This window comes from Ambystoma mexicanum, chromosome 8, assembly GCF_040938575.1.
Source record: "Ambystoma mexicanum isolate Mex_15411 chromosome 8, UKY_AmexF1_1, whole genome shotgun sequence".
NCBI lineage: Eukaryota > Metazoa > Chordata > Amphibia > Caudata > Ambystomatidae > Ambystoma > Ambystoma mexicanum.
In genome coordinates this window covers 746,907,294-746,933,566 of record NC_090929.1, presented here as the reverse complement: position 1 = coordinate 746,933,566, position 26,273 = coordinate 746,907,294, and positions in this window count along the sequence as shown.

The window sequence follows — 26,273 nt, the reverse complement described above, 5'->3', positions numbered from 1 at the left end:
CCTTGCTCAAACCATGACTGATACCTCGCGACCTCTGGTATGTCGTCTCGTACAAGGGGGGGCCTAAATGTTACACATCGGGGAGGGCCACGTGGTGATCCTGCCCATGCTCAGCACCTCCCAATGGACCCTGAGAATCAGGTGTTCTCGGATTCTCCTCGGGAGCCTCTCCCTTAGGACTCAAAGCCATTTCCCCACCGTTGCTGGGAGCATATGTTGACTTTCCAGGTATACCCACTGCCTCCCGGAGTCCTGCCTCAAGTGTGGGACTATTGCCCTAAATTGTGCCGCCCTGTAATACAACATCAGGTCTGGGAGTCCCACGCCTCTGCGGTCCTTCGCTAGTATTAACGTCCCATATCCCACCCTGGGTTTCTGATTCTGCCAAAGGAACCTTAACATTTGTGACTTAGCTTCTTTAAAAGTGTTTCCGGTGCACGGTCTGGCAGCATTTGAAACAGGTACAGTACTCTTGGGAAGAGGCTCATCTTTATTACATTAATCCTTCCCATCCACGACAGCTGCCCTTTACCCCAAGCCGTCATTTCAGTGAACAACTTGGTGAAGAGGGGGGGATAATTAGCACAACCCAGGTCCTCCTCTGGTTTAATTATGGTGACGCCTAGATATCTGACGCTGTCAAGCTGCATTTTTAACCTCAGGGACATAAGCACCTCCATATCTCTGAAGCCATCTGCGGCTAACGGAAAGAGTACTGATTTTCCTTTGTTGACCCTGAAGCCAGAAAACCCCCCATACTCCTCAATTATTGCAAGGGCTGCGGGGACGGAGCTGGTGGGGTTCATTAGGTGCAGCAGTACGTCGTTTGCATAACGCCCCAATTTAAACTCCCTAATGCCCACCCTGATGCACCCCACCTGTGGGGCCATCCTCAGCCGCTCAGCAAGCACCTCTATCGCTGATGCAAATAAGAAGAGCAAAAGGGGACAACCCTGCCTCGTCCCTCTCTGCAGTTCAAAGGGCCTAGACAGTCACCCGTTAACGATCACTCTGGCCACCGGGGCTGCATAGAGTGCCTGTTTCCCTCTCAGGATCTGCTCACCAAACCCGCATTTCTGTAAGACCCCATATAGAAAACTCCAGTCCACCCAAACAAAACCCTTATCGGCATCTAGGGCGACCAACACTGGGTTCCCTTCCTTCCTTGCTGAGGCCTCCATTAGGTGCAATGTTTTGCGTAGGTTGTCAGCCCCCTGCCTACCCTGAATGAACCCCACTTAATCTGCTGGACTCATTTTGGCAGAAGTCCCTTCATCTGTGTGGCCAGCATTTTGATAAAGATTTTAGCGTCAACGTTAAGGAAGCAAATGGGACGATACGACTGGCAACTTTCTGAGTCCGTACCAGCTTTTGGTATGACCGTTATTAGTGCCCTCCTAAAAGAGGGGGGGTGCACTCCCTGTGGTTAAAATGTAGTTAAATAATTTTGCCAGATGTTGGCAAGAGATCCAGCAAAGGTTTTGTAGAACCCAACTGTGTACCCGTCATCTCCCGGTGCCTTCCCCAGCTTAAGCCCACCAATTGCCTTTAGCACTTCCTTCTGAGTGATTATTCTAGCTACTTTGGAGGTTTGGGAAGGGCACCCCCCTGCCCCCAGTTATCTGCACAACTTCTCCTCCTCTGTTCCCCCTCTATCTCATAAAGATGTTCATAAAACGTGGCAAATTCTCGCACCACGTCTCCCACTAAGGAGCGTAACTGCCCTTCTGCATCCCTGACCCCAGATGCCCACCTCTCTGCCCGTTGACTCCAAAGCATGGCTGCCAATAGGGCATCACCCTTATCCCCCTTCTCATAATACTTTTGTTTCAAAAGCTGCAGGTCGGCAATCAACTTCCCCATCTCTAGGTCTCTCGAATCCTGACTCTTCTCTGTTGCTAACCTCAAATCCTCCTCCTTCCCCTTTGCCTTCCAACATCTCTAACTTACAGATCTCCCGCCCTAGGTTTCTGCACCAGTAGAGTTCCACCTCCCCCTGTCATTGAAGCGAAAGAACTCTTCAATCGCCTCTTTTATTTCCCTCACAAAGGCAACATCCTTCAACAGGACGTCATTACACCGCCACAGCGATTCCTGTGGCCTTAATCCAGTCAGTACTATACCCATACCCACCGTATCATGATCTGACCAACTAATAAGGGTGTGGTCACCCTGCTGATGTGTCACTGATGCACAAACCAGTAATCAATCTTTGCTCGGACTCAATGGAAGGGGGAGAAAAAAGTGAAGCCCCTTTCCACGAGGTGACATTCCCTCCATAGCCCCTAGTCTGACATATAGCCCTTAAGTCCCCCTTCCGATTACCCTGCCCCACCTCCCGTGGGAACCTGCCCACCACTGTGGTCCAGAACTAGGTCTGCCCACATGTTAAAATATCGCCCCCCCCCAAAAATAACACCCCCCCCATTAGCAATAAGCCCTCGCGCGACCAGTTATCTCCCCCATGGCTTTGCGTAGGAGCTGCATCTGTCCCGCGTTTTGGCAATCTATTGAGGCGCTGGTCAGTCGTACTCCCTCAAGGGTCCCAGCGATCAATAGAGCCCGCCAGTCAGCCCTCCTCCAGACCAGTGGATGAACTATCCCAGTTCTCCGGTTAAGGATAATACTCCACCCCCCCACACCCTCTTGGAGGGCCCGGAGGCCCAGAAAACCTGACCACGTGAGCCCCTGGGACACGTCTTTCCTCCCCTTGAGCCAGTCTTCTCACTTGCACCAGCAATACATCAAGGTCACGATTCTGAATTTCCCTACCCAACAGTGAGCGCTTGGTGGGTGAATTCAGGCCCTTGACATTCAGTGTCCCCATCTTGAGAACCTCGGCCCGGCCCACTTTCTCAGAGTGCGCCATTTAGAAGCATGAGCACACGTCCCAACCACTCAACCCCTTGCCATGCAGTAATCTCCATCCTTGCGCTCACTTTTGCCCCCCTTCTCCTGGCCCCCGAACCGCACCCACCCCTCCTCCTCCCCACAACTGAAAACTATCTCCCTTCCGAGACGCCCACCATAAGATGGGCCACCAGGGGCGACTGCCTGCATTACCCGTCATCTCAATTACCCCCTCACCTCCCCCCGATCTCATCTCTTTTATGTGACATCATCCCCCACCCTGCCATAACTTTACTCGCCCCTTTCCTTTATCAAGACTCTCCAGGCTCCTTCTGTGGAGGGGTTGTTGAGCTTCTTAAACTTCCTGCCACCCGGTATCATCTTCTTTGCACTCTGTGGACCCACCGGCCCACGCTACTCCACCGGTGCGGCCTCTGCCCCTTCTTGGCCTTCGTTCAGATCTTTGCCCTTGAGGACCTGGAGCACCTGCTCAGCCTCCTGACCACTGGTCACACGATAATCCGCCTCCCCTCGCTCGAGTGACGGGGCAAATGGAAAGGACCAGCGGTATCTAATGTCCCTTTCAATCAGCCACTGCGTAAGGGGGGGGCGGCAGTCTCTATGACGGGACAGAGTGCGTCCCGACAGATCCTGGAACACCCTGATTGTGTCTCCCTCATATTGGAAGCTCCCCAGGCGCTTCACCTTCTCCAGGACCTCCATTTTCTCTCTGTACCTTAGGAAGCAGACTACTATTGACCTTGGGCCTTTGCCTCCTCTGCCTCTACCTCCACCTCTGTGAGCCCTTTCCAATTGTACCTCCTTTCTGCCTTACAAAGCAAAAAGCTGGTTAATCAGTTCTTGTACCTTCCTTCCATCCCACCCCTTCCGCTGATTCTCCCTTCTGCTCTCTGACTCCAAGGATGCGTAGGTTGTTATGGCGCTCCCCATTTTCCCAATCGTCCAATTTCAGGTGGGTTTCTTACTCCCTCACCTCCAGGTCCGTCAGGCGGGCCTCGTATTTTATGTCTAGGAGGTCCATCTGCAAGTGATTGTTCTCCATCCCCTACATTTTGTCCTCAAGTTTATGTACGCAGCCCTTAAGATCGCAGATTGATGCCTGGATGTCCTTCAGGATCGCCTTTATCTCTTGGAATATATCCCTTAAGTCTTCTCTGGTCAGGGCCGGCACCAGCGTACCTCCTCCTGCAGCCATCCTGTTTTGGCTAGAGTGAGTTCCCCTTTGGCCTCTACCTGATCTTCTCCGAAAGCACCGAAGTGACAGAACCCCCCCGTCTGAGCACCACCTCTGTCCAGGGGGACCCTGGGGCCCCTCCAGCATGACCTTGGAAGCTGATCAGCGAGGTGCAGCACTCCAAAAGCCCCTGGGGGGGTACCAGGAAGCAACCCCTCAAGCTTGAAAAGGCACGTGTCTCACTGAGGCCCTTCACCTCTTTCCAAGCACCAACTCCACAATTAACTCTGCACTGTTTTAGACGTTGATGGTGGAGTCTGTATCCCACCGTTTCTTCCCCTACTACAGACTCATTTCTTTGTCGAGGGTCGCACACCCCACCTTCGCTGACCCTCTGCCCTGCACTCCGGTAGGGTGATGACACCCCAGGCCACCTCTCGGAAGGCCGGCTGGGCTCGTCTGTCTCTGGGCTCCCCTCATGATCCTGGTAGAGATGTCTCTGCCCTTCTCCACAAGGCCGGCGTGTGCCTAGGTCTGGGGCTGTGATCCGGCACCACCTCGTTGCTCCCAGTGTGGTTTTATGAAGAGGTTTCACCGCCCTGGGCCCGGGTCATTTTAGTTCCAAACCCTGTGGTCCTCAATCCATACCCGGGCCTTCTCCCTGCTTCAATACTGGCCCCACAGGGCCTCCAACAAACACTCTAGAGGGACGGGGGGAGAGCGGGCTGCTACGCCTCCAGCTCCCTGCCATGATGCTTAGAGCTGCTGTGATATTTCTGCACCCTCCGCTGGCGGTATCTCTCCGGCACCTCCTCTTTCCTCCCTCTCAACTGGGGTTGCTCCATATTAGCTTCTCATCAGGTCGCTTCCCTCTACGACTCCAGGTTGATAGGGGGCGGCGTCTCTGGATCCAGTCCCGATATTCAAGTCTGGTGTCCTCCACCGCCCCAAGACGCCTGTGCCGACACCACAGCAAAGGCACAGTGGGACAACAAGGGGCAACATGGAGGGATGAACCCACTCCGACGGATGACTCTGGCCCTCGGCCGCGGGTGCGCACCCCCCCCTGCCTACCGGGGGTGCTCTGGAATCCTCTTTAGCTCACCTGCACGGCCCTGACTCTCACTTCCTGTCCGTTATGTGGAGGCCACCTCTGTGTTTCGCTCCCCAGGTACCACCAGGGGTGGCAAAAAAGCATTGATGGCCCCCTTCTGGGATCTTCAGGGCTCGGGGATATTGTGCTTTGGCTCTACCTTCACCGGGGAGAGAGCCACAATCACTAATATGACGGCGGGTGGCCTTGCAGCTTCTTTACGTGGCCAGCTTGGTCCGCGCCCCCTAGTGGTCCCTAAATGATATTCTTTTAATCATGCAAACTATATGAATATAGATATTTTGGAACAGAATCGTTGGAAGTCAAAGATCCATATATCCTAGCATCCATGCTGACTCGGCTAATATTAATAGATGCAAATAGAAGATTTCTGTGAAAGTATCAGCGAATGAAAAGCAAACACGAGCATCACATGTCGTGCTGAGGCAAGACTAGCATCATTTGATTCACCTGAGACTGCAATCTGACAAACTAATTAGTAACTTAGTCCTGTGTGTGGGACATGATGTTCTAGAAAATCACAATTGTTTAATGTAAAATCACCAAGATTACCTCACATCAATTGGGAGAGAAACTGTGTTGCGCCGGCCCTGAATTTAGTCTGACCTATCTCTCTCCCCTGCTTCCAGTTTGACCCTCTATAGTAGTGAAGGCTACTTCTGGGTCTCCCTCCTATTCAGACACCTTTCTTCTTCACTGTACTACGGTCCGGCTAACTCCCCAATCCTTCGCAGTTGCGTGTATAGCAAATGTTTTTAAAATCGAAGCGGGGCAAAACATTTGCTCTTTTACCTATGGGAAAACCCCCTGTTAAAATCTGTTAAAAATGCAATTAATAAAAATATGAAGCCATATAATAACTATTATGACATTTTCCATGTATGGGCGACTGCCTCGAAATTGTACTGCACATTTTTCATGGAATGCTTCAAAATGTAACTATTTTCTGAAACTCAGCCAGTTCGACTTAACCTTAACTACGCCATGCTCTAGTGTGGGGACAAAATGTGATTTTTGTGTGTGCAGGTTTATGGTATATATTTTAAATTATCTTGAAATTAACTTATGTACTATTTCTACCACACTGGCCTGCATGTCCATGAAGAGAAACTTCCCTTCTTGAAGTTTCTAGAATGGGCATTTGGTTTTGTCTCCATGAAATTAAGTAACAGAGCATACATTCCTTTGCTCATATATATATAAATCATGTGAAAAAAAAATATGGGCTATACCAAATTGATCATCAAATTCATCTCATTTTTCATTCTCTGGGTAACTCGAACTCACGCTGAGTATCACTTCTTTGAAACTTTGTTTGACTGTCTGGGTGAGGATGGCATGTGCATGTTTAAATCTGTTCTTCAGGATCATCAGTACTTTTGACTAGAACTACTTGTGCATGATTGTTGTTTTGTGCACAGAAGACCACATGTCTATTGAGCCCTGAGCTGCACCCAGTAGTTAAGAGCGGCAGCACGCTATCTTGGTGCATACATGGGGTCATTTTATAAATCCGTGGTATTGCAAAAACCGATGTAAAACATTAGTGTGGTTTGTGCCAGGTTTTGAACCTTTTTTTGCACTCTGCCGACTTGAAAATGTTTTTGCAGGTGGACTGGGGTGAAATATGACCAATGGTGTCCACCTGCCTTTACAATGACCCCTACTGAAAGGATATGATTTGAGGCCAGAAGGATACGTTATAAAAAATTATGCCTTTTCGAGCTTGAGTTTTTGCTTCTTTGATAACGAGACAAGTATATGAACAGAAAGAACGAGGGCTTTAACGTGCAAGCATTTTTTTAAATGCCCATTTGGAAAATATGTTGTAGTGAACCAACGCGCACTGATACGAAACAAGGAAGCTGCAATGCCAATAATAAACCCGACTTCTCCACTTTGTTTTCAGAGTGGTCTCAGAATATAGTTAGAACTGCTCGATATTGGGCAAGATCAGCCTCCGGTTCTGCTGCCATACGGTCTTTGAGCATTATTAAGAACAGATTGGGTTTCTCTTTCCAAGCTGCACGACGGTTTATCTTTCCCACGTTTAACTGGAAAAGTAATTTTAACCCCGGCCAGCTGTGTGTTCGTGAAATTCTGGAAACTGACAACTCGAGCCTCAATAATGGTCACTGTCAGGTTTATAAAGTGTAACATGTGCACGTGATGTTTGCACTTCCGAAATCCTCCTTCAACGTGCTGTGTACCTTTAATTTTGTAATGGAAACTCTAAAATAAAATAATTAAGAATCAAAAGGTTTCTATGGTACCAAGGTTGATGGCTTGTCGTCCACAATGCAATGCTTTCAAATCGGACATTTCTGTGAAGTGGGATCCTTGGTAACACACAAAGAAAATCTGTGTTTGGAAATGGCAGTCGTTCACACAGAAGGTGAACTGCCCTTGCAAAAGGGCGATAATTTGAGGAGGCACATAATGAATAACTGCCATTTTAGTGTTTGTTTTTGTGGGTGTTAAAAGAATGTTGCCTCGTGGATTATGTCCAGTTATAGTAGGCATCGTTCCCTCTATTGCTGTCGCCCAGGAATGCGAACAGCTGCCAACATGAGTGAAAAAGTATGTTACAAAACGAGAAAATATGCAGTGAACGAGATCCAGTTATTTTACCGTGTTTTCAAATATATATAGCCTTTTCAGTAAGAACTGCATGTTGAGGAATGTCATTTTGTTTTACTCATAGCAGGGTTCTGAATACCAGAATGCACAAATCTGTTTTTACCATATTAAACAGTGACTTCAGGATCTGCAAGTCCATGCAGATCCACTTCTATCCAGAACGTTACTTTAGGCTAGATGGCAAAAAAAAACACCAACACTCAGCTTAAGTGGAAAAGGTTAGTTTAATGCAGGGATGTACTGGTCTAGCTATACCAACTCTCCTACAGTGGGCCGGCCTGTCCATGGGGGTGAGCGGGTGATATTGGGTTTTAAGACCTACTTTTTATTTATTGCACTAGTTTATAACAATAGCCTTTGTAGGACGCACTGGATACGAGGCATGGCTCGTCTTAATACTCATGACGAAGATCAGTCCGAGAAGTAGAACTGATATCTTGGAATTGCAGGGATTCAGAACATTAATTTCAGGAAGGAAGCTTGAACCTACTGAATGTTGATGTATTTTGCCTTCAGGAAACATGGCTCTTAACTGCCCCGTCAGTGGCCGATTATACCGTTCCTGTCTCCGGCATGCAAGGGTGAGGCAGGACACCCTGCATCAGATTAATTAGTAATTACCTAATGTCATCACTGTACTTGCCCAGCCAAACGCCTTTGCCCAGGCAATAGAGTTAAAGTGGGACCAGCTTATCTACCCTTCCGGAGCGTGGGGGGGGGGGCGCAAAATTACTGTTACATTTGTATTGGAATCTGCTGAAAATATCCCAAGGGGATTTCTTTGACTCGATTGAGCAGATCTTATTTGCCTGGCAACTAAGGGAATCTATGCTCGACCATTATATGCGGGGACCATTTCAGCCACATATAGTGTCAGGTAAAAGAGGGCTGACACTTATGGAAGCATGGGAAATGTGTATATTCAACTGTAATGTCAAGGGGAACGTAAATAACATCATACATGGGTTAGTGGTACCCTGGTAAATGTACTGAATTGTTTTGTTTCAGAAGAGCTTTACATGGATATCAGTCAAATGACGATAGAATCAATAGTCTTGAGTGACAATTTCCCTTTACGCGTAAGGTGGAACATGTAATCCTGTATATTCTAATGAGCTTGATGTAAATCTAGGAGGTAACAGGGTGATATGGAACAAGCGCAATTTCACACTGTTTAATAATATGCTGGAATCAATGTATCGGGATACAAGTTTCTATGATGGATTGCAATATTGTTCATATCAAAAGGTGTTGGAGGAAGTCTATGTCCAAAAGCCTAAATTAAATAAGCCTAGAACCATACTTAAATACTCATACGATCGAGATAAGCTCGAAAAGAGAGCTCTCCCTAGGCCTTTAAAAATGGCTTCCCAGAGGACACAACGCTTAAACAACAATTAAAGCAGGGCTACAAAACCTGGGTAAGCAGGCATAGATTCCTACATCTTTTAGGAGACTCCCAAATACACTAAGAATATTGTCACAAAAGAATTCAAAGGATTTTTGCTCTATTATAAAATTTAATGATGTCCTTAAGACGAGGACACAATGAACCCAATTACAGAAGATAAGTGGGTTACTAATTTTAAATTGATTTATTCACATGATGGCAACGCTCCAAACTTTACAGCGTTGAATACTGATGTCCCCTGGCCTTTGGAATGGGACGTGGAGGAACGAATACTAATAATTTTAAAGAGTAAGAACTCTAGGGCCCTGGGTCCCGATAGTCTGGCAACAGTAGTGTTGAAGAGAAACATACATTTATGGGGGTATTTTCTACACCGCATCTTTGCAAAAGTAATTGTCAAAAAAAAGTCTCTGTTGTGCTCTATTATAGTGGCAATCTACAAAAAAGGCTCCCCGTTGACCCAGCTAATTATAGGCTGATATCTTTGGTGAATATTCCATTAAAGATGTTTGCCGGCTTGGTCCTGTGAGATCTGCAAAATTGGGGAAAATCGAGCAGGAGATAGGCACATCTTCCAGACAGGATTCTGCAGGGGAGTGAGGACTGTCATCAATGGGTTCATCCTTGCCATATTCAAAAAAGAGGCGAAGGAGAGGTCAAATCTTTTATACATAGCATTTATTGACTTCTCCATGGCCTTTGATAGTTTGTCTAGAAGTGAATCATGGTTTTAAACTGGATTTGTGGGGGTTCCCCCCATCACTGCTGGCAGTACTTATTGCCTTGCATACAAACACATGTCCAAGTAAGGTTAACTAGGAAAGGCCTACTATCTTCCAAGATTAATATTGAGTGGGGCCTGAAACAAGACTGCCTTTCGGCATCCCTTCTATTTAGTCTTTTTATATATTGGATATTCAAACTGCTTTTAATACCACCTGCTGCTTTCCAGCCACCATTGTCAAAATACCTGTTAATTAATTACCTGCTATATGTGGAAGATTTGTTTCTGATGGTCATGCCAATGGGTCTACAACGACAACTAACGGACCTGGAAAGGTATACAAAGCAAATGATTTACTTATTAACTTATGTAAAACAAATATTCTTCCATTCCATGCATGTAGCAAAAGAAAGCATAGTAACTTTAATTACTCTTGACTAAATATCCACTTGGAATTGCGGATAATTTTATCTATATTGGTTTTATTTATTTGAATCTAAAGGTGAAATTGAACTTTTTAAATATAAAAAATTGAAAATGATGGCACTAGCAGCACAAACAATACAGATTAATAAGAAGTACAGCTATTTTACGCTTGTTCCACCGGTTGAATGTTATAACAAGAATGTAGTCCCTGTTCTGAGATCCTGCTATTTGATCTTGATGGTGAGTGGATAAAGCTAAAAGGTCTGATTTGGAGAAAGGAAATCATGCTTCCGCAGGGGGTGCCGGCTCATGTAATAAGATATGAACTGGGGCTACATTCTCTTAAAGCAACGTTAATATAGAAAAACCTGCATTTTCTGAGTAAAATATCATTTTTAGAAGAGGGTTCCATCCGGTGGCTCTTGAAACAGTGAATAACAGGTTTAGTCGGCCAATGAATAGGTGGGTCTTAAAATGTAATGAGTACATGGTTCATTATGATGTAAGTGTGAACTCGTTGCTTACCAGGGTGGGGAGAACAAAACTAATTGTGAAAGAGGGATTGGATTTACACTATTGTGGCGGTACTTGGCTACCACCTTTACTCTGCCATCCTACTTGATGTAAGACCATATGTTATCCTGCCATACTATTTACATACATTACCAAATCACTACTGGTGTAGACAATGCTTGCATATGTGTTTGAATCTCTTCCCTACAAAATAAATTGTGGGTGGGAGGGGATTGAACGCTCTTTGTGTATCTGCAGACATTGCAACAAAGAAACTATTGAAACAATTTATCACTTAATTTAGAATGTGATGCCTTAGTTTTAAGAAGATGTCTGTACTTTAAACATTTAGTCAAACATTTTAGAATGATGTCGGGCGGTTTAGTTTGGCAATATAGTTTCACTCAAAAATCGAATGCCTAGTGATTGGCAGCCTTGCAGTTTTTAAAAGTTATTCCCAGATGACGTTAAATCTGTTGGATGAATTAAAGGTATGATGAAATAGGGATCTTACCAACTTTTGACGATGTATTGCTTTTAGAATAATCTGTCAATGCGTTTTTATAGAGTTTGAGTATGTTATAGCAGATTAAATGTTTTTTTAGATAAAGTGAATGCAGTTTTTGATGGTTTTTATGAGCATGTATTACATTTTTCTACTGTGATCCTGTTTTAACTTGTGATGTAAAAGATGTTTTTGATTTGTAGTGAAAAGTTCCTTGTTGAATTGTAACATTAATAATAAATAAAAAGATTTGCCTTTGTAATACATTGCCTTGTAATGGCTTTACCACGTTTTTTGTACTATGGGACTAAAATCATGTTTCTAAAACTGCACATATCAGAATGCAAAGACAAACTGAATTAAAGAGACTTCACAGACTTGAGATGCGAGAGAGAGAGCGGAAACGGACGGATGAACGGACGGACAAAAATATTGTCGGGCTGCATTTAATCATAAGTCTCATGTGTCCTGGAGGGCCACAAATAAGTTATTGAAGCACTGCATCTAGCCCATGGGATGAATATTGTGCAGCACTGGTTTAACGTGACAGGGGCAACCAAACAAGCATTCACTAACCTGACTTCTTGGCTTTATAGGCTACCAAATAATTTAAACCTAGATAGCCATCCACACCCCCCTTCCCTCGAAACCCCAAAACCACTTACCATAAAAGGAAATACAAGCCAACTTGCCTGTGTTCATACCCCTCGACATATTCTTGTCCATTAACCTTAACATGTATGGTACCACGTCATCCCTCCTCCTTTCTTCTGGGACCTCCCTACCCACCCAGTTCCTTGCTCCCGTCTTACAAACTCAGCCATGCTCTTGGTTATGCCGCACCTGAACTTGCTGACCGCAACCTTTCCACCAGCTCAAACGTTCTTAATCTTCTAGCAGCCACAGACCTTCTGTTATCTGCAATACTTCCCTAGGAAGGATAGCTCAGGGGCATCCCGTTTGTCTTGGAAGCAAGATAACGCAGCGCCACACCCGATCCCGCGCTTAGAAACCACTCACTGGTATTAAGAATGTTATAATTGAAAAATAAAATATCCAAATTTGGAGCCAACCCAAGGAACATTTGTTCCTGGAAACAAGACAAGGCACCTGCTATGCCGGGGTTGTGTAACTCCAGGCATTGAGGGCCAGAATCCTGATGGGTTTTCAGGATATCCCTCATTTAATATTCATGAGAAAAAATGTGCATACATTTTGAATTATTGTATGCAAATTTATCTCGTGAATATAAATGAGCGGTATCCTGAAAATCCAACATGTTTCTGGCCCTTGAGGGCTGGAATTTGATAACCCTCCTTTATACCATTGTTTCCTGGGCACATGCCTTGCTTTTAACATAATGTTGGGCAAGCATCCCAGAACAAAAGCCTAGCCACCTCTCCTCTCTTACTATCTTTCACCAGTTCCGTTATTCTTTTATTGTCCACATTGGAATTAATTTTGTTTGTTAGCAGGGCCTCCCCCTCCCCTTAGAGGGGAAAAAACCGCTAAGCTACGCCCTTCCACCATTCCGGCCACTTCTCCGCCCACCAAACCCTCCAGCTCCTGATGCGTCCAAAAATATTTTCACTTCACAACATGAGTGTCCATGTGCCCATGAAGCCACATGGACACTCAATTGTATCCTTTAAAATGCCAGCCAGACCTTACAATCTTTTCACAGTGCCGGACATCGACTGTGAGAAGTTCCAGCAAATGTCTGACCCGGAGCTACCACTTTACATGTAAAGTTTAGATGACGGAAAAACGTTTGTACTTTACTCAGCTCCATCTTCTGCGCCGCAGCTGACCGCATGTCGTTCAAGTGCCTTGCCTTCTCTGCCGGCAGCCTAGATGTCATAGCCACCGGATCTAATTCAGTGTTCAGGAAAGTCAAATCTATCGCCGGTCCCTCTGTTCGCCTCCAGCCGCACCTCCCAGTTCACTCAAGTCCATAAACTACTGTAGCAATACTCCACAATCCCACCAGCTCTACCACCCTACCAAAAAAGAGAAATTATTCATATAGTGTAAAACCTGCTCTGATCCCGTTTTAAGCAAAAAGCAACACTCAGAAATGTGTTGCAGAAATCGGTTAAAATGTGGAAACAATATTTTTTCACACCCCATGAGCAGCACCTTGGCAACAAATCTCTTCCCGGAACTGCATTCCCAACAGCCAGAACTCCTTTGTGAGTACATCCACAATCAAAATGGCGACCTCCAAAATTCTCCTCACTATCTCTGCCCAGGGAACCAAGAGGCCCTGGAAATAATTCTCAAAGTGGCCCCAGATCACACTTTCAACTAAGCCAAACCCTTTCCTATGAGAACATTTGGAAATACCACACAAGAGGCCCAGGGTGCAGAGGCCTACTGGGAAATTTCCAGAGTTCTCTATCGGCCAGTCCACCCCTGTCTCTGCCCTCTCCTTACCTGACCTCAAATTCTCTGCCTATCGTCTCACTTTGAGGCCCCTGCAACTCAACATTAAAGCAACAGTAACCCCATCCTTGAACCCTCACGCACTCCCTATCCGGATAAAATTCCAGCCACTTCAGCAATGGGCCAATCTTAACTGGTGTATAGGCCCTTGCCCACAATCAACCTTCCGGCACCCCACCCCCAGTAGCTAGTCCCTCCCACCCTTTTCCTCTCAAAGCATTGAGCGACTGGTAGCCATCCTGGGCACCAGGTGTACTTGAGTCTGAACTTACACATGCCTGTAAAGCACACCTCATTATTAAAGGCCCAGCCCTGAGTGGAGCAGCTGAGAAAGGTCCGATAAATGTCACAAATGGCAAGAAAGTCGCACCAAACTGCCAAGATAGTTCAAGGGTGTTTATTTTAGCTTTGTGGGACCTTGGGCCATCTCTCTCTCTCCGCCTCGGATGGGCACAGGCTCACAACCCAAGCGTCCTTAACCCCTAAGTTAGTATTTATAGCCTGGTAGCCCCTACTGGCTAGATCATCCTTCTCAAAGGATGGTCTCCCTAAATTCAGGCTATATTACCTCCCTTAGAGACTGTCCACCGGTCCCTACTGGAACCAGGTTTTGGTGTTCTATAGGGAGCTGAAATAGTCCCCTGTTCTTATTCAGTGGGGCATAAGTTGTTTCTTTCTTGCCCACACTTGCTTACCCTCACTCCTTTACTAACTCTTCACTTCTTGTCTCCTCCCCACCCTTCCTTCGCTCCCTCCAAGGCCACACTCCTCCTACTCCTCACATCCATCCTTTGATCTTATCACTGCTTCTCTTACTATGCTCCTACTCCACCTACTACTCCTGTACTACTACACCTACACCCCTCCTCCTCTACTTCTTTGTATTGTGGTAGATCAGAATCAGGAGACCGACCAGTAGGAATGATTTCCCCTCTTATGATAAAAATAGACCTAATCTGTCCCTAACTCTCGGATTCTAAGCCCTATTCTGTACATATGAATGAAGGTAACAAGGGGTGCTCGTCAGTGTGTCAAGATGGTCAAATATAAATTAAATTTATGTCCAGAAATTCTGTTCTAACCTACGTTTTCTCCCTACTGTTCAAAATCAAAAATAAAACATCCAAGACATACTTTTGGGCCTTGCCCTAGGGAAAGGGATGGCTGCTTTCTTTTAGCCTCCACCCATGCGTCTCTTTACCATGGGTCCTTGCCTATGTTCACAGTCCAAAGCATACACTCCTCATATGGCTGGAGTGCCGTCCCATGGTTCTAGTCGGGTCTTTCTGGTTCTCCTGCAAATTGAGTTTCTTCCAGTCTTTCTCTCCTCGGGGAGACTTTCCTCTGTTTTGCCCCCCAACCATTTGGGATCCTTTCAGTCTTTCTCCCCACTTTGGGGATCGTCTTCTTCCCACTCTCCACTCGGAGGTTTCTTGGTTCATTCCCCACACTGTCTTGTCTCAGACACTCTCCCCTCGCTGAGGCTTGTCTCATTCACTCTCCTTTGTTCTTTCCCTACACCAGGGCTTGCCTCTGCCTTTCACCCTACTCTGGGATTTCTCATTGTTTCCCTGCTGACTGACTTCTTTCGGTTTCTCTCCCCACTCTGGGGCTTTTTTGTTCCCCACACCGGGGCTTATTCCGATTTCTCTTCTCATTCTGGGGCTTCCCTTTTCACTCCCCACTCTGGGGCTCTTCACCTTTGTACTCCCCACTCCAGGGTGTTCAGTCATTCTGTGCTCCTGGGTGTTGCTGTTCTCACTCCCCTTCTCTGGGGTATACTTATTTCTCCACTTTGGCTTCTTCTCCCTCCCCACTCCGAGGCTCCTTCCTCTGGCCTTGCAGCTCACCCCCTGTTCCTCGTAGGCCACTTCATACCTGTATCTGATGAGCGGTGCTCACTGGGTTGGCTATGTAGGCTGGCTGCGCCTCATCTCACCACAGAGCTGCTTAGCAAATCTTCAACTCCACTCTGCAGCAGTGTGCATCTCCTCTCAGTTCCCGCTTACACAGTTTGGGAGCTTGTTGGAGGGTTCTCCTCTGGGCTATGCCTTGGCCCACTGAGGTACTCCGTTCTCACTTGGGCTGCCATATCACATGGGTCTGGTTTCTGACCTGCTTGGCTGCATTGCACTATCCTAGTGCAGAACTCGAGGTGTGACGCAATGTCCGAAGTTCTCTCTTCTCAATGTGTGCTGATGCATAATTACAATTTGTGAGCTGCGTGGATACTCTTTCCTCATTGGTTACTAGCCTGATGTGACTTTAGGAGTCTGGTTTTTCGGTCATTCTACTGTTATCCCTGTGGAAGATTGTGGAAGGGCTGACATGTTGTTACTGGGAACCGGTGAGGCAACAACGGTGGAGCTGCAGCCGGTACGAGCACTGGAGCCAGGAGAGTCACTGGCCGGGCGAACGCTGTGCTTGAAGGAAGGATGCTATGGAGTCTGGAAGAATGGTGTGGACCACAGCATGACAAAAAGTCTCTAGCAGCAGCCGCAGGGCGTAGAGGACAATGCCAGCATCAACACCAGGCCACATGGAGCTACACCAGTGTTCAGCAGGGAGGCTGTGTTTAGCAGGCGGGCCCTGCCCATGGCAGGATCTGAACGCTGAAACAAGGTCGTTGGAGAAATGCCACGTCGAGGGCCCAGAGACCGGGAGTCCTGGGCCTACAGTCCTGGAGGACTGAAAGCAGGCAGGGCCTTCATTCCAGCTTGCCAACGGAATGCAAGGGTGGCAGGCCCTGGGAGGGATACCATTGGGCCACAACCAAGAAAAGTGTGAGGAGCAGGCAGGACCCAATGATGAAAAGGGTTGGGCGGGATAGGGGATAAAATAGGGTGAGTAGGCTAACAGGTGCTAATTTATCTCCTCTTTCAGGAGGCAAATGCTCAAGAGGAGCAACCACAATGGTATACCTTGCCTTACTGAGAAGAAGGGCCTGAGAGGACCCAGTGCTGCTGTCCTTCTTTTTTCCACTGTCCACAATGAAGAAATTAACTTTGGGTCAGATGCTGAGCAAGCCATTGTTAAAGGGTTCTCACACATGTTAGTCTCAGGAGTGGACGATTGGTGACTCAAGTCTCTTCCTGGGGTTTTCTTGACTCCAGAGGGATCCCTGTTACCATGACCCATAGGAGATGTTAAGCGTAGCAGGCTCCCCACCCTCATCCCAAAATGGTAGCTCCCACTTCGGGAGAAGTGACAAACTCCTCTGATCACAGCCTCCCACTAAAACTACTCCTCCCCCACAAAACTGCAATGCCTTCTCCTATACTACAACTCCTTCTCTACTACAACTCCACCTCGCAACGGCAACTCCTCCCACATGACTGCAACTCGTTCTCCTACACTACAACTCTTCCTTCCACCCTATCAATACTCCTTATCACTTGACCCATTATCTACAGCACCACTCTCTTTCAGCTCACTAACTCTACACAGACACTCCTTACACTATTTTAAAGTAACTTAATTCGCTACAGACATGCTCCCTCAAACTGCAGCACCCTTGCACTCACTAAACCGACACCTCATCTTCTCAAATAACAGCCTCCACACTCCACTGCTTCCTTCCACCTGCTGGTTTCTTGGTCCTCCTATACTCCACTGCTGACCTCATCCGGATAACCCACACATTGTTTCCTGCCCCCTACTTAAATTCCCCTCTTGCTGGGATTAGTCAGTTTTCATTGGCCAATCTTGTTCTCTTTCCACAACTGGGTGTCCGTGTGACAGAAAATTCATAAGGGTGTGAGGAGCCAGGAATGAGACACGGACACAGAGGACTCATGGTTTGGGTTATAAACTTTTATTCAAAGCAATAAAAGGGTTGGAAAATGCCTTAGTATCCCTAATGTAGAAGGTATTTCCCTACCTCAACCAAAAACAAATTGGTCTGTTCTATGTCAAGATGTCCAAAGGAAAATACATCCTGTGCCGAAATCGTATTCTGGTCCTTGCACTCTAAAACTAACTATAAAGGTGCAAATGGTTTTGGGTCAGGATCTCAAGGTGGACAAATGTTCGACTTCAACAGAAAGATGGAAATCAAACCGCAAAGTTCTGAGTGGACAAAGTGTCCTCGATGGCTCCCTTCCCCAGGTTTCACATCAACAAAATGTTCCAACAAAAAACAATCAAACTCCTTCGCAGTTCTGGGTAATAACTTCCTTCCAGAGGTTTCTTTTTACTTTTCAAACAGTTCTAAATCCTAAGCGCATATGACTTCCTATTATTTCTCTTCTTTTCAGTAGTTCAACTTGGTTGCGAATCTCAGGCTCCCAGTCACCGGTATATTTTCATGTCAAGCTCTTTCTCACAATTCTAACACTTTCCAGACTCGAAGACATGCGTCGATCTTGAGATTCTCCTTGTTTAGTAATTTGTATTTCACAATCTCAAGGGCATTGATCTTCCTTGAGTTTCTCTTTCTTTTACACACACTGGCTATATATTTCACACTTGTATACGTTGCCTGCTATACTCGCCTGCCAGGACTTTCACAAATGGCTGTTAAACACAACACTGATCTTCACCTCGTGTACTCTCCTGCCAGAACTTTACCTTACAAAACATTTAGCTTCACCTTTTCCCCAGGAGATATTAGCCCACCACTGGCTTATCTCTCCTTGCTTTACAGTGTTCTTTTTAATGTTTGCCTCTTCTGTTACACAATGGTTCTTTACCCCTTTTCCCAGCATGGTACACATTTTTCTAGTAAATGAGTTCAATAACTCGTTCAGGGTACAGTTGACAGATATATCACAAGTCTCCTTTTGTATTTCACATTCAGTTCTTATGGAGCAGCATGCAGTTTCATGCAATCCTGTAACCCTGCTGCTTTCTCTGGGTTTACCTGTGCTACCAGCTTTTTCTCACTCCCGTTCCCTTCCCTTCACTTTGCTTAAATAAGTGGAGTGGCATAAGCTTCCAAGCAACTCGGCAACCCATGTTCAGTCTCTGGGCTTACTCACGGCTCCCCGCCTTCACTCACTCCCATTCTCTTCACCTTGTTAGACCTCTTTGGAGCGGCATATGGTTTTAGACAGCCCGGTAACCCATGTGCATTCTCTGTGCTTACTGGTTGCACTCTGTGTTCCCTTGCTCCAAGATTCTTCAGCTTGCTGGCTTGGGGTGAGGCCCGTAAACCGCTGTTTGTTTGCCATCTCCTTTACTCCCGTTTGCAGCTCCCGCTGCTTTCCATCCTTGATCAGCGAGCAGTCTACACACTGGTTTCAAATTGATTGTGCCCTCCAACGTATTCCTCATCCTTGACACTTGTTGTCCAGCTTCAGCTGCTGCAGAAACCTTTTTGGCCGAGGGCGCTGTGCTCCGATGACCTGCAATTGATCCGGTGAAGGCCTCTGTCAAGGGTGATGTCATCGAAGCCATATATAGGAAGTGCAGCGCCAGTTGGCTTCAGTTCAGTTTTTCCGCGATAGCGATTGCTTCAAGTGAAATTTGGCATGCCTCATCGTGTGACGTCTTGTTACAAAAACCTTGATAATTATGTCTTCATCTTCGACACCATCAACACCGAAGTACGGTTTCAAGAAATGCCTGGATTGTGGGTCCAAAAATGTCACTCACTGACGAGCACCATATCCGTTTGTGGTGCCTCTGGGAGGACCACGATAACTGACTGTTCCAAATGCCAACGCATGACGGGAAAAGTCTTGAGGGAACAGAAGGTGAAACTTAAGGTAGGAAAAATCCCCAAAAAATCACCTACCCGACCTGCTAGGCCTTGATGCATCGGCCTTCGACCGACGCGTCGAGAGGCGACTCTCCTCGGAGGAATAAGGCCAAGCGTTCTAGGTCAAGGAGTTGCTCCCACAACTCTTGTTCGAAGAGAAGGCACCAAAGGTCGCCTCCATCGACTTGGTCGTCTGATATTTTCTGATATTTCCCCTGAAAGGGTTGCTTGCCCTACAAAGAAATCAACCCCGGATGAATGGGGAAGCCTTCAGGGCGGAAATGTTAAAGATTTTCCAAAAACAAAGCCATGCTCCTACCGAGACTTTCGAAAGAAGCCGCAAGGGAAAAGTGTCGTCCCAATCCTGCGCTATCTCGAGCCGGGTAAGAGGCCTGATCTGCACCGGAAGCCCACAAGGCCTTTATCCGAAAAACGATCATACGAGACATGAGGAGAAGTCGAGGTCGTCGACACAGGCGTGCCTTCAACGCCCGGCAGGCCCTCAACGCTGACAATGACGCCAGGTGCGCCACACTTGCCAGCTGCACAGTTGGTGCCAAGCGCCCGTCCAAAATCAGCGCTGATAAAGAAAATTTCGCCGACGAAGCCTGACAAAATATATGCTCCACTCCCGAAGAAAGAGTTCTTCAAATCTCTTCAATTTTTGAAGGGGAGGAGCATTCTGAGGATGATGAAACCCCATTTAGCATGCAGTACGGTACACCCAATGTACCAGACAACTTTATCTCTGAAGAGTGCAGAATTCAGGACATGTATGAGAACTTGCAAACAGCAAGTGTGGTAGATACCTCGCCAGAATTTGAGTTTGGAAAACCAGTGGCTGGGGAACTTGCAGATTCATCTTCTAGACGGCTCATGTCGAAAGTGGATGAGTACTTGGGTTGGAGTAGGTTCCCATTGCCCTATGACCAAGACAACCTCACAGACATTCTGGATAAGGGTCCACAAACTAATCCCATTTTACCTTTTCATGTGGCACTGCAGAAAAGGGTGGCTAGGAACTGGGAGACTCTGGAATCTAATCCGGCAGTCGACAAGAACTTGACAAAAAAATACCACCCCTCCAGTAGCGATCCGGACTACTTGTCGAAACACCCCACTCTGGAGAGTCTGGTGTGAAGGCAGCTACAGCTACTTCTAAACAAGCAGCATACCCAATCATCCCCCTGATGGGGACGACCAGCGTGTAGATGGATGGGCGAGGAAAGTATTTTCGGCAGGGAGCGTGGCACTAAAATCTGCCAACTCCACTTGTGCCCTCGCAAAGTTTTCGTATACTCTGAGACTGTATCTCCATGGCTACCAGCACCGTTACGCGCAGATTTGCGTGGTTGAGAAAGTTGGGTTTTGCACCTGATGTGCAATCTAGGCTTCTCCATGCCTTTTAACGGGTCTCATATTTTTGGCACTAAGGCTGACGAGAGCCTTGAGAAGTTGCAGACCTCAAAGGAAGCATCCAAATCTTTAGGCTCCGCTATTGGGCAACCTCAGCATTTTTGTCATAGTGAGCAACCTTGGAGGGGTAGATCTTTTCGCTACTACTAAGTTGGAAGGGCGAGAGGAATGGCCAGTCATAGGCTAGAGAAGATTTCCTCGTGGTGGAGGAGTTAGAGGTGCAAAGTCAGCTCAAGCAGCAGCCTCCTTACCATCGGCCTCTGCAGCAGCCGCCACAAAACCACTCTCTGGTCTTGAGTCACAGTTCACCGTTGGGGGATGGGGGGTCAGACTGGAACAATGGCGAGACATTACTTCGGATGCTTGGGCTCTAGAAACCGTAGCCCAGGGTTACTGCATTCTTTTTATAAGATGACCTCAGAACAATCCACCGGGGAACAGCTCTTTGAGGATTCTGTATCTGCTCCTTGTGTGAAATTTTAACCCTGCTAGAGAAAGGTGCTATAGGTGGATAATTCTGGCAATGTCAGAGTACCACAGGCTGGCAGGAAAAGACCCTCCTGAAGGTTTAAGAGGTTATTCCACCAGGGGCATGGCTACATCTACAGCCCTTCAAAGGGGTGTTCCAATTAGAAATATTTGTGAAACGGCAACGTGGTCTTCCATCCACACGTTTACTAAACATTATTGCCTGGATTCTTCCCATTTCCAGATGGTGCATTTGGCACGGCAGTCTTTCACTCTTTCCATGAAAATGTATAAAGTGTAATTCTGCTCCCTCCTCCAAACAGAATACTGCTTTGGGCGTCTGTCAAAGATGTGGAATACATGGGAAGACACAATCCATTCGAAGAACAAGTTACTTACTCCTGGCGACGTTCTTTCGGCTGGATGTTCCTCCCACGTATTCCTCATCGCCCTCCCAACCTACCCCTCAGTAGTATTTCCTGTGCTCTTACAGCTTCCGTTCCAGCAAGGCTGAGTATGGTCCTGCCTGTATTTACAGGTATCTCGGCTGCAAGAGGAGGCAATACAGAACTGAGGCCCACGGGCGTTGCCCGTGCTATATATGCCTTCTATGATATCGCCCTCGACGGAGGCCTTCGAGGGACATCGACTCGACTCCATCAACGCACAGCGCCCTCAGCCGAAATATCTTTCCAAAGCAGCTGAAGCTGGACAGCAAGTGTCAAAGTTGAGTTATACGTGGGAGGAACATCCAGTCTAAAGAACGTTACCAGGGGTAAGTAACTTTTTCTTCTGTTTTCATTATCCAGGTGAGCCTCTACACCATTCTCCTCGGTGTACCTTCTTTCAGCGAGGCACTCCGCTTTCGCAGCTCTCCTTCTCTTCATGTCTTGTCAGCTGTAGTGTTTTTAAACTTCCCGGCATGATGACCCAGCTTCCAAAGAATAGAATACTACGTGGGCTTGCCGGTCTTCATTATCATCATTGCTCCTTTGTTCCAATGCTCTTTCTCGTCTCTGTTACTAGGTTGTTTATTGTATAACATTGAGGAGACTGATATTGGATCCTTTTGGGGATTGTTATTGTTGCTCACTGGCTCTCCTTGCCCCAGTTGTTAATACTTTGTCCCTTGTCGGATGTTTGGGAATTTCTGAAAAAAGTTCAGTACAAGGAAAAGGGAGAGATTTACAATATGCCAAGGGGCATGTGGAATGGACGCAACATCTCTATTGGGGAATGGAGGGCATGTGACATTCCCTGATGTCATATTCTCTCCCTGAGGTATTTCTTCCCCCCAGGTGGTACTCCTTCATATAGCTGCCCAGAGGGTCAGGATCAGGTAGCGGCTACTGTTCTCTGGCCACAAAGGGAGAGACTACCTCAGGAAAAGGAGTGACGACATCCTCAGATTCATCACATGGGGCTTAGCTCAACCAGCTCTCTGTGTGGGACTGCTGCATGTTATCGATGTCGGCTTGGGAGTCTAAGGGTTCCAGTTCATATTAGGGGGCCAACATTTGTTGTCACTGTGGTAAGTCAATTGAGCTTTGGTGTCAGTGTACCTTCTGGTTAGTGCTTGATGGTCTGGGCCTGGGGTGCCAACTTTGCTACAGGCCAGGCAGCTGGCTGGAGGGATTAGAGTTGCTACCTGGTGATCTGGTCTCTGAGGAAATGCTGCATTGATGGTTCTTTGACAGGCTTGCTGATTTCAAAGGCTGTTCTGGGCAGGTGCTCTAAAACAAGAAGAATAAAGATTTTCCATAATAACTTACTAGAAAGTCTTAATTCTATTAAAGACAGAGGCGAGCATTATGTTTCTCTTTATTAAAACCAGTAAAGAAAGCTCAGCAGCAAGATATTTTGTGCACCCTAGTGCAACATGGATAATGTGCCTAAAGAAAAGGGGCACCAAATATAATGAAACCTAGAACAACATAGTAATACAGTACAATATGTCCATGAGTCTCTGAGGAAACTCCATTTCCCAGCGGACTTCTCTAGAGTTCATTTAGAGGCCACCAAGATGTGACCCAGTCCTCCAATAGGTATCCAGATCCCTTCATAAACAGTCCTAAACATGATGTAACTTTGTCTTTCGAGGCTGCAAACTTGGCTGTCCATAGTAGAAAAGTAACTGTAGCCATCTCGTAGAAGAAAACTGTGTCGAGCTGCCGATCAGACGGACTTGTCTGCAGGCGCTGTCAAAAAAAGGTTAAGAGTAAAATTACTTCATGATAATTACAACCCTAGTTCCCTTAGCGGTGTGGGAGAGAAATTTCATTGAGTTATTCTGGCAGAATACACATAAATTCCAAATCCTCAACATTCATAGTAATGCATTTAATCACTATTAAGCGTGATACACGCTGTTATTTTCTCGCTGAGTGGGATAATGCTCGCCTCCATGTCTTTAATAGAGTTAAGACTTTCTAGTAAGTTATTATGGAAAATCTTTATTCTATGTCAAGACCGGAGGCTCACATTATGCTTGTTTAAAGCTTACTTACCACAATAGATGCTGGCTGATCTACTGTTTTCAGGTAGAATTGCTTAAATACTGATTTGCTTGCCCAGTCTGCCATCTTCATGATGTCTTCTAGGCAAACTCCAGCCTGAAAAGCTTTGGAGGCCATGGCTCCTCTCGCTGAGTCGGCTCCGAAGTGCTGGGTATCTATCCCTGCTTGAGTTAGAGTCCAATGCACCCAGCGTGCTAGAGTTGGGGCGGAAACTGCTTTGTGCGGTTTACGCAGAGCTATCAATAGTTGCCCGTTAGGAGGGGTACTAATAGGGGCTGTCTTTTCTCCGTAAACCTTTAAGCATTTAACCAGGCAAAGCTTAGGTTGGTCTCAAAAGGAGGGGTAAGAAATTACCCTAGAATTACATTTTTCCTTCTGTGTATTTGAAATACGATGCCATCAGGTGAGAAGGTCCTGCCCGCTAGATTGAGAGCTCTGATGTCCGACTTTCCTGCAGGAGACAAAGCAGAGTAGGGTAGAAAGTTTGCCGGATAGGGCCATAGGTGATAGCTCTTTGTTATGCGGGCATGACAGGAAAAGATTCAATACTTTATTAACATCCCAAAGCTTGTCATAGCGGGACAGGGATGGGACAGTAAGTCTGACACCCTTGAGTAATCTGCAGACTAGGTGGTGTTCTTCTGCCGGGACCCCCTGAACAGCAGAAATTGCTGAACGATAGGCGTTTACTGTCCTGTAGGCAAGTCCTCTTTCCACTAAAGAAGCTAGGAAATTCAGTATCTCCTATAGAGGTGCTGAAACTGGATGTAATCCTTTCCTTCGGCACCAGGTGCTCCAAGTGCCCCAAGAGTTGGAATACCTCTTAAGGCTAGTAGTAGGCCAGCTTTCCTCAATGAGACTGATTGCCATGCGAGACATGCCGGGGACTCTCCATCTTGACCTGAAATCCTCCAGGCCGCTAGGGTCAGAGATCCGCTGAGAAGAAGGGGATGATGCTGCCCTGATGGATCTAGTAGGAGATCCGGAAACTGGGGTAGTAGGATTGGAGAATCCGAGGAAAGTTCCAGAAGAACTGGATACCAGGTCTGAGAGGTCCAGACCGGCGATAGGAGGACTAGATCCGAATGCTCCTGACGGCTTTCACCAGGGTCCTCGCTATCATGGTGAATGGGTATAAGGCATAAAGTGTCCCTGAGACCATGGTTGCAGAAATGCGTCTGTTGCTGCCGCCGCTGCTGCTGGTAGCGGAGTATTGAGTCTGGAAGCAAAGAGGTCTATGGACATCGGACCCTAAATCTCTTGGAGGTGGAGAAAGACTTCTCTGTTGTGCCTCCAGTCGCTATAATCTGTAAAGTGACGGGAGTACCAGTCCGCCACCACGTTTCTGAGACCGGGGAGATATTCCGCTGTGACTGAAATTCAATGTTCCATACAGAAGTGACAGAAATCCTTGGCTAATTCTGCTAGAGGCCTCGACTTGGTGCCACCCAGATGATTGATGTACCTTACCACGGAAATGTCAATTATTAGCAAGATACAGCAACTCGCTCTACCTCTGGCAAAAGAGCATACTGCAAAAGAACCCGCAAGAAGCTCTAGGCAGTTGATATGTAGATCCATCTCCTGAGTAGACCAAGTTCCTCCTATGGCTACGGAACCGCATCTCGTTCCCCAACCGCAGCGACTGGCATCTGATTCAATGATTTGTAATTCTCGATAGTGAAGGGGGCCGGGAAATATTGCTTGAAAGGAGGAAGATCGTAAACCTATCACTCTTGCTAGCTCTCGAAGAGAGAACAGGAACAGGCTCCTCTGTAAGAGTCTGCGTATCTCCCGTTTGGTGGAGTGGATCTTGGCTGATAGGAGAAAGTGAATAGGCACTGCTAGGTAAGTGTCTTTCAGGTCTAGACGCATGAGCCAATCGTTGGGTCTCAGGAGGTCCCTGAGCATGTGTATACCTTCCATTTTGAAATGGCGGTAAATGATGAATTCGTTGAGAGCTTTTAGGTTTATTACTGGACGCACCTTTTGTGTTCTGCATACCAGAAATATGGGGCTGAAGAAGCCTCCTTGACTCACACAGGGGCGAATTGCTTGTTTCTGACATAGGCTGTGTATTTCGTTGTCTAAAGCAATTTGATCTGTTTGGGACATTACTATAGGGGTAGGGCGACGCGTTTGAATGGGCTGCGCAAAAAACTCTAGGCGCAGACCGCAAGCTGTGTCCCTGACCCAGGTATCTCCCGATAAGGTATCCCAAGCTCTTGCAAACATAGTTGGCCTCACTCCTATGGGCGTTTGTGGCGCTGCTATAAGTACACTGACATGAAGATTGTTGTTGGGCTGGTTGTCTAGCCTCTCTTCTCCTGGGACGCTCTCTTCCACGAC